Source organism: Medicago truncatula, chromosome 8 (assembly GCF_003473485.1).
Source record: "Medicago truncatula cultivar Jemalong A17 chromosome 8, MtrunA17r5.0-ANR, whole genome shotgun sequence".
NCBI lineage: Eukaryota > Viridiplantae > Streptophyta > Magnoliopsida > Fabales > Fabaceae > Medicago > Medicago truncatula.
The window spans coordinates 3,725,889-3,734,610 of NC_053049.1; the positions used below are offsets into that span (position 1 = coordinate 3,725,889).

Here is an 8,722-nt window from a genome sequence, read left to right on the forward strand (position 1 = left end):
GATAAAATAGGAATTTTGAAACAAATGTATGGGTAGAGGTATAAATGTATGGGTGTGGGGTAAAACTTCCTGTGTTTGGATAGGGGTGACGAAATAGCCCAACCCATTTAGCCCACTAGCAGGCCGCCCACTTACCTCGTTTTTTTAGACTCATTTTATCCTTTTCAATTTATTTTGGTTGTTGGATTTATTTTAGGATTTTTTTTTTTATGTTCAAGGTTTGTTTAATGTTGGCAGACTTTTCTTATTTTGCTATTAAGTATGATGTTAAATTCAATAATTTGTTAATTATCTTATTTTTACCACATATTCATTTGCTGTCTATTCTTATATATGTTTTCACGATAAAAGAAACATAGTTATTTTTTTTTTTAAAATAAATAAGTTGTAAAAAATAATGCATTAAAAAAAGTTGTTTTTTTTCCTCTCAAAAAGAAAAGTTTTTTGGTTGGCGGGTTGACCCATCAACTCATCTGTCCGTCAATAAACAGGGTGGGGTGAGATTTTATACTTTATCACCTAATTTGACTCGCCTTATAACGTCCGGTTTTAAGCAAGCTTATACGGGGCTCTTAACGGGCCGGGTTTGCCATCCATATCTTTAGACGACCAATTTTACCTTAATATAAAATATTGAATTGAAAGACAATTTTCTTTTTTACCAAATTGAAACGCAAACGTAAACAACATACAGTATGTGTAATATAATAATCCATAGTAACACACAAATTAAAAAACACTAGAATAACTTTCATTTCCACCCTTTATTTATGAGTTGAAGGAGCATAGAACATGTGTAAACTAACTCTACACTATATGCAATAAAAATTTACTACTTTGTCACTTGGTACACTTATATTTAAATTATACTAATAAAAAGAAAGCGATAGACAAAAGTAGTAAATTTATTGACATGTAAAACTTTTTTACACTAACTTAGTTCCTTCAAATTAACTCTTATTTATCTTTTATGAAATATCATATTTCGGTGGAAATTGATTGATCATAAACAAAATGATCAACACTTTTTGTAGCAGAAGCAAGCAAAACCAAAGCCTTGACGGTGACAAGCACCGAAGGTTGCATTCTCCACATCAACGCATTGTCTTTTACAGTTTCCTGTGTTAAGACAAGGTCCTGACCACGTTTTACTTCGTTTTTGACACACTTTTGCTTCCACCTCTACACAAAAAAATAAAACAAGTTAAGAACATAAATAAGGATTAATAAATTAACAGTTATTAATATAGGTTATTTGATTAGTTTGTACCACATATGGAAATAAGGAGAAGGGCAAGGCAGACAAAAACAAAGATGGTGTAAAATTTACTAGCAGAGGAAGTCATGTTTGCTAAGTGAGACTTTCTTTAGTGATGAGGGTGTACCTAAAAGATATTTGTGTCCATGTATTTATAGGTAGGAATTTAGGTAGATGACAAAATGAGTATAATATTTTTTTTTATGACCTAGTCCGAAAATTCCACGAGCCAGCTTGAAAATTTCAATTTATTATCAATTTGTTTTAATCTTATCAGGAAAACGAGCCAAAGCTTTTATAAAAAATAGATAAAGGAAAGAAAAAACGAACCCAAAGCACGATGACAAAGTCTTACCATGCAAAAAATCAACAATGAGATCACTTGATAAGTAGAAGACAAAAAATTTAAAGGGTTTTTTATCCTTGAGTCATACACATTAACACTGGTGAACATTTTAAATCTAAAAAATTAACTATGTGACACTGTGCTACCAATTTTTTTGTTTTACTTATAAAAATGTCATGTTAACCGGTGCCTCTGAGACAATGGTTAAGAAGTTAAATATTGTAATATTTGCATTAAATACTTAAATAATGATTAAAAAATGGTAATATTTGCATTCAAAGTTGTGTAATCAATGTAATAAATGCTTCCTTAACCAGTGCCCGGGATAGGATTACCCAAAAAAAAAAAAAATAGTGTTTTGGTGTTTTAATTAATAAAGATGTTTGAATTACAATCATTCCCCTCCTATGTTAAAATATATATTTATCTCCTTTGAAAAGCAAATATAAATTGGAAATGATACTCTTATTTTCTATGACATGCTTAAATTGGTCTTCATTCCCTTGAGAATTATACATGCATGTATTGCAATCTAACCAATTTTTATGTAAATAAATATTTATAACAACAGTAAGCATCAGTAGCATTTTATGTCCAAAAAAAAATCAAGTCATTGTTTAAAAAATCAATATTAATTTGTTTATAACTTCAAATGTCAGTGATAATTAAATTTAATTATTTAATTTTATGAGTTTAGAATATAAATTTTAATTTTAATTAGTTCATTTTATCAATTTGTCTAATAGATTCAATAATTATATTTTATCTTATTTTGTTTCATTGTTTATAACATGTTGATAACGATACCGTGGATAAAAAATTGATCACAAAATTTGCATTACAAGTTTAATTATATTAAAATGGGCTAAAAAGAAGTGTAGATTTTAACATAAGAGGAAAATAAATTGTAATTTAATCAACTCAAGAGATAGGAGCATAATTTTCTCTAATATATTTTGAATAAGAGGGGAGTAGAGTGTATATTTTAACATGAAGGGATAATATAATTTACACATCTCTCACAGGAGGAGATTAAAATTTACTCTACTAAACAAAAACAGTGCTGAAACTTTTTAATATTTTACCAAAAGAAATAACTGATAGTGTCACACTGATTATTTGATAAAAAAAAAAAACTATACACTTTTAAAAACAAACTTTTAGCACTATCCATTTTTTAGATAGATGTAATAGTTAATGTAATTGAAAACTCATACGCATAAGTGGAGTAGTCGGGATCGAACCCCAATCACGGTGTTCGACCTAACATCTTTGTCGGTTAAGATATAAATTTTGACAGTACTTACAACTTGTACATGAATCACATAATTTGGTGATATTCATATGATTTTTTTTTTAACAAGCATATTCATATAAATTTTACTCTAAAAAATATAATGTATAAGAACGTATGTATGAAAGAGTGGGTTTTTTTAGCACATAATTTTAACGAGTTGATTAATAAACTTGAACATACGAATTATTCAAGAAAGCACAATTTTAATATAATTTTACGTATCCTTTCGGCTAAACGCTGAATCATACTATGATCCCTTTCTATTAGAAACAGAAGGTTAATAAAGGATGAAAATAAAATTTGACTAATCAACCCACGTAGATTATAGTAGAGTGAGAGATTTCAACCGCTTTAGTGAGATTTTCGATTATTTTATTTGTCCGTCCCGTTTTATGATGAGTTTAGGTCGAATTGGTCCACTTTTTTTGTTGATAAATTTCCTACCTTATTATTACTCACTCTTTAGTATGGAATCTAAATCTCAACAATGCTTAAGGATATGCTTCAAGCATTTTGTCCGAATATGAATAAATCAAGCCAAAGAAGAACGGTGCCGAAATAACTTCACTTGTAAGCAACATTTTAAAATTGTTCTGTGCTGACTTTCCTTTCACATGAATATATATAGCTAAACAACTATATTAATTTTTAATTTAGGTCAAATATCTCCCGTGTTTCTATAAGTTTAATATTTTTAGTAAATTAGTTTTTTAAATTAAATTTTAAGTAAGAAATTGACCTTATAAGTAATAAAATGTATGCATCATTTTTTCTCACCGTCTTCGATTAAAATAGATTATATGACCGTTTATTGTTAAGTTGGTAGGTCAAAATTTTCTGTTTCTCAAAACTTGGGCTCTTGGTATATTTTCTGTTTCTCAAAACGAGAGGTCATGAAGAACAAGAGCCTACCAGAGGTACATAGGATCAGGTGCTACAAAGAATCATAATAGAGGATGCGTTGATGTCATAGGCTCATTTTGAACATCTCACTTCAATGTTAAACAATCATATAAGCACTTTTTAAAATAGTATGTTAATTATAATTTGAGGGGAGTATTCACAATCATTTACAATTCCAAGAGGGTTTTTTACTATTTACCATATTCTTTTATTTTTCTCCTCCCTTGTCTTTATATAAAAGGGTATGAAAAGTATAATACTTTCTTATGTGAAAAGACATATCAAATAAGGTGTAGTTCGATAATTATTTGTCTTATGCATCAACCATCAAACAATATGGCGTATAAAAAGTTTTCAAATATAATTATGTATTGTTATATTCGGTACTTACTGATTTGTAAATCAAACACATCCTTACAGTTTTGTTGGATAAAAATAGTTAAGCATAAAAAAAATGGTATGCCAATAAATAATAAGACATTCTATACTTTTCATAAATTTAGGGTACTTGAACTCGAAAAAAATCTAGGGTACCAAAATAATCACAAACACGTAGAGCGAGAGGGAAATTCTGTTTTTTTATACCTTGATTGTATAACAAGGAAATGCTATTTCTCTGTTTTTTTATTTTATTTTATTTCACCTTCGTTGTATTTGTATTCGACCCTAATGGATGCTATCAATTTATGGGTGCATTTTTTTAACTATGTAGAACAGGGACGGCTGTTATTTTTATTTTTGTTTACCTTTACTGCATTGGACCGTAACATTTAGACAAGGACCAACATTCATATGTTATTTACCCATTCATATATTTTTTTAATTTTTGAGGAGAAACATTCATATATTTTTTATCCTTTCACTTTATCGTTTTATATTTCTAGAAAAGTTGAAGACATTGGTCTGTATAAAACGTGATATGTATTAAAATATTTTCTTTTTTTTTAGGGAAATATTAAAATATTTCCTTCTTTCCTTTTAAACTAGTATACATATATACACGGACACTTGTTGAAGCAATTCTCATAGGAACAAAACATTATCACAATATTTACATTAAGCAATCATGGGTTTCACTGCTCGTAAATTCTACACCATCTTTCTTCTCAGCCTTGCAGTTCTCTTTTTCTTCACATGGGGTACGGCTATTTGTTTAGAATATTATCAATTTAGATTTAGGTTTATATTTCAAATAAGTAGGATCTATTATTTATATTTCTGTTTAAAATATTTAAGGACATAATTTTTTTTTTAAATCATGATTTAGAACCTCTAAAAAAGATATGAATTAGAAATATATTTTGTATTACAATTCAATTCTTTATATAGAGTGATGAAAGAAATTTAAAGCTTGTAAAAAAAAAAGTTTAGAAGGTGACCTCTCCCTATAATATATATCTCATATATTGTTCTTGCGTATAGAGGTACAAGGGAATCTTTGTCAAAGGCGCAGTGTAACATGGTCAGGACCTTGTTTAGAGAATGAAAGCTGTAAACATCAGTGTATTAACATGGAAGACTCTACTTCTGGAGCTTGTCACCCTAAAGGCTCGTCAATCGCAGCTTGCTTTTGTTCCTTCAACTGTTTAGAAAATTAGCACTTATTTTCTCTCCAAGCAATGTGATTCTTGAGGAAAATCACTGTTCTCTGTAGGTGCCCTCACTGTTTTCTTTATTTTGTTTGTGGGTTATTGGATATTTTTATTTTTGCCTCCATTTAAAATAGTATATTGCGTCCACTATATACAAATTCAAACTGTGCAAGATGTTTTTCTATATATAATAAATTTTGTGAAGAGTCAAATACAAAATTATATGGGAGATAACTTTTTTAATGATTGTTTAGTCACATGCATAGAGATATCTTTTATATGTTGAAAAGGAAGAAAAAAAAAATCTTAAACTAACAATTTTCAATTATAACAAATTTTGGATAATATCTATGAATATGATAAATTTGTAGATGAAAATATCTCTTATTTTTATAACATCTCTTTATTGCTCAATAGTAATGATATGATCATTGTTTTATTGTTTGTAAGTTGATATATGTTTTATTTAAATATTTGTCGTAAATAACCTTGCCTCCACTAGAATTTTTTGGATCTGTCACTGGTTATAAAAAACTAGCTTCAACAAACTCTATAAGAGCATCCAGATTTATACCATTTCTTGCATCTCTTCCTGCGGCCAAGAGACTCAATAATTTTACTATATTTGAAATTTCTGGATATGTCACTTGTTACAAGAAATTAGTTTCAACAAGCTCTCGAAGAGAATCCAATTTATACCATTTCCTGAATCTTTTCATGTGGCCAAGAGACCCGATTATTTAACTATCCAAGGTGTTTCTCAATTGTTTCCTGACTCTAGAATCTAACCCCAAACTAACCCTTGACCTTTGATTTCCAAAAGATCTTCTCGTTTGGTCTCCAAATATTTGCCCAATTTGCTCACAAAGAATCTTCTCTTATGTATTTTCCAACCCCATGAATCTTTCTCCAAAAGGCACCAACCCTTTTCCAAGAGCCCTAATTCTTTTGGTTCTTCAAGAATCCCATCTTCAACCTTTGAATTTACTCAGAAACCCTCAACCTTTAGTTTCTAAGTACCCTAAAAGTTTTCTCCTTTGGTTTCCATGAGTTTCTCAAGCGCTCTCAACAAATGAGTCTAAGAGTGCTTAAATAGCATTCCAGATCCAAGCAAATCGTGCCACGATAAAATCTAAGGGTGATTATTCTGTCATGTAATTCTTGAATTTTTCTTGATATATAGCATTGATCTTTTGCATATACACAAACATCAAATTTTAAGGCAAAACTCAACAAAATCATAATTACTTGTTGCTAATTTTGTTTCTAATAAAAACTCGAGCAAATTATTAGATGCATTTATTACTTTTTTCAAGCATAGTTATACGACAAAAAAAGAGTAATTTGATAATAGTTGTCCATAAAATATACACATTATTTATATCATCTATTCTTTTAATATGTGTCATAAAAATGATAGAGTAGACAAGACCAAAACAAGGAATATTAAGTTGATGTTTGCAAAGCTAGCAGCTGCTCTTTGATTTAATCGTTTATAAGTTACAAGATCAAGTAAGTTAAAATGCATACCAATTATTAAGTTCAAATTGTTGAAGACAATAAAGGGAACATCGTGTCTTACCATATAAAGCACACCCACACAAGCAACAAGGAATGAAACACCATTTCCATTTACATTAAGCAAGCATGGCTTCCTCTGCTCTTAAATACTACACTTTCTTTCTGTTTTTCATCCTTGCACTTATCCTGTTATCCACATTGGGTACGACTATATGATTATTAATGTGTGTGTGATGGGGTGGGGGGTTATTTTAGAGATCAATTAACTTATTTTAAAAAATATTGCTACCTAGATATACTTTTTTTGCCTATTACTATATAAGCATTGAATTTCAACAAATGAACCGTTGATTATCATGGTATTATATATAGTAATATCATCTACATCGATTTAGAAAAAGATTATCATCATATATAATGATTAGAAAAAAATTATCATCATTTTTTTCAGAGGAAAGAAATTATCATCATATATAACGATGTAATTGTATTGTTTTAAAATTGATTACATGCATGTCTAATTGATATACTTGATACAGAAGCTTAATTAAACGGTATGATGAAGTGTTCTCTTTACACTTTTTTTTGGTTAATTCGTGTGCAGAGGTACAAGGAAATACTTGTCAAAGGAAAAGCAAAACATGGTCAGGGCCATGTTTAAACACGGCAAACTGTAAAAATCAGTGCATCAGTAAGGAACCACCGGCAACATTTGGGGCATGTCACCGTGATGGCATTGGATTTGCTTGCTTCTGTTACTTCAACTGCTAATGAAATCAGCACAAAGTTTCTGCTCAAGCAATGTGATTCAACTTATAAAGTTATAATTATCATAATTAGAAATAATGGGAGCAAGGAAATGTTCTATTTCCTGCTCGGGTACTGAAATGTTTTGCATCTCTGCACATGACAGAGATCAATATCTTACTTTATGTTTACCTTAATTTCAGTCAATAATGATATATTATTGAATTAAAATTCAGTGTAAGTGATTAATCTCAAAACGATTTAAGATGAATAAACGAGGGTTTAATTGAACTTTTGGTGTCTGAAGTTTCTTAATTTGGCGATTTTGACCCCTACATTTTTTTTAGCGATTTGAACCTCCATATTTACCTCCTTTTTTATTTCAAGGTCCTTCATAAGATTTCCCTAATTTTACGTTGATGTATTTATTTGGCTAAAGTGCATTTTTCCCCCTTAAGTTTCAAAATGTTGCAATTTTGGCCCCTATTAAACAAAATGACAAATTTAGTCCCTTATGTTTTAGCCCCTTTGTAATAGTAGTCTTTTTTTCCAAATTTGACTTGGTCAACGCTTAGATGGCATGCCACATGTGTAATTATTAAATTAAAAAAAGACAAATTCTATGGTACACCCATAGTTAATTTGGACCAATAGGAAGACAATAACACGGGAAACGAGGAAGAAGTGGTCCACATTCTTGGCAATGATTTTGTTATCATCACTACAAGGCAAAGGTACTACAAAAAGGCTTACTTTGTGTACAAGCCTCAACATGACATAAGGAAAAGTGCAAACATTTATCCCTTATCAGGCTCCAAAGAAGAAGAAGGAAATATACAATTGCAAATTTAGCTATAGATTGCATTAACAGAAAAAATTCCATGTATTAACTCATCCTCGTTTCGACATCTGAATAAGGAGAATCAAGTTCATAAGCATTTTGTATCTTTCTTCTTCTCACACCATGAAAAGCCTCCATCACTTAACATTCAAACACCAGCTACTATCTGACCACTCCCCATCTCCAAAATCAAGCAACTCTGATGTTGTGATAAAGC

General features: G+C 29.8%; 2 long non-coding RNA genes across 3 annotated transcripts; one reads left to right on the forward strand and one right to left on the reverse strand.

Moving 5' to 3' along the window:
* Positions 1-638: 638 nt before the first annotated feature.
* LOC25500303 (uncharacterized) lies at positions 639-1,380 on the reverse strand. The gene is made up of 2 exons (XR_003007680.2): positions 1,271-1,380; positions 639-1,182 (listed from the first exon to the last, which is right to left on the reverse strand). It is a non-coding gene; the product is annotated as an uncharacterized lncRNA (long non-coding RNA).
* A 3,439-nt stretch (positions 1,381-4,819) lies between these two features.
* Positions 4,820-7,680, forward strand: LOC25500304 (uncharacterized). Of its 2 annotated transcripts, XR_005643452.1 has the most exons (3): positions 4,820-4,943; positions 5,227-5,454; positions 7,522-7,680. It is a non-coding gene; the product is annotated as an uncharacterized lncRNA (long non-coding RNA). The 2 variants fall into 2 exon arrangements; XR_003007756.2 differs by lacking the exon at positions 7,522-7,680 and having other exon boundaries at positions 5,227-5,554.
* The last annotated feature ends 1,042 nt before the right edge of the window (positions 7,681-8,722 follow it).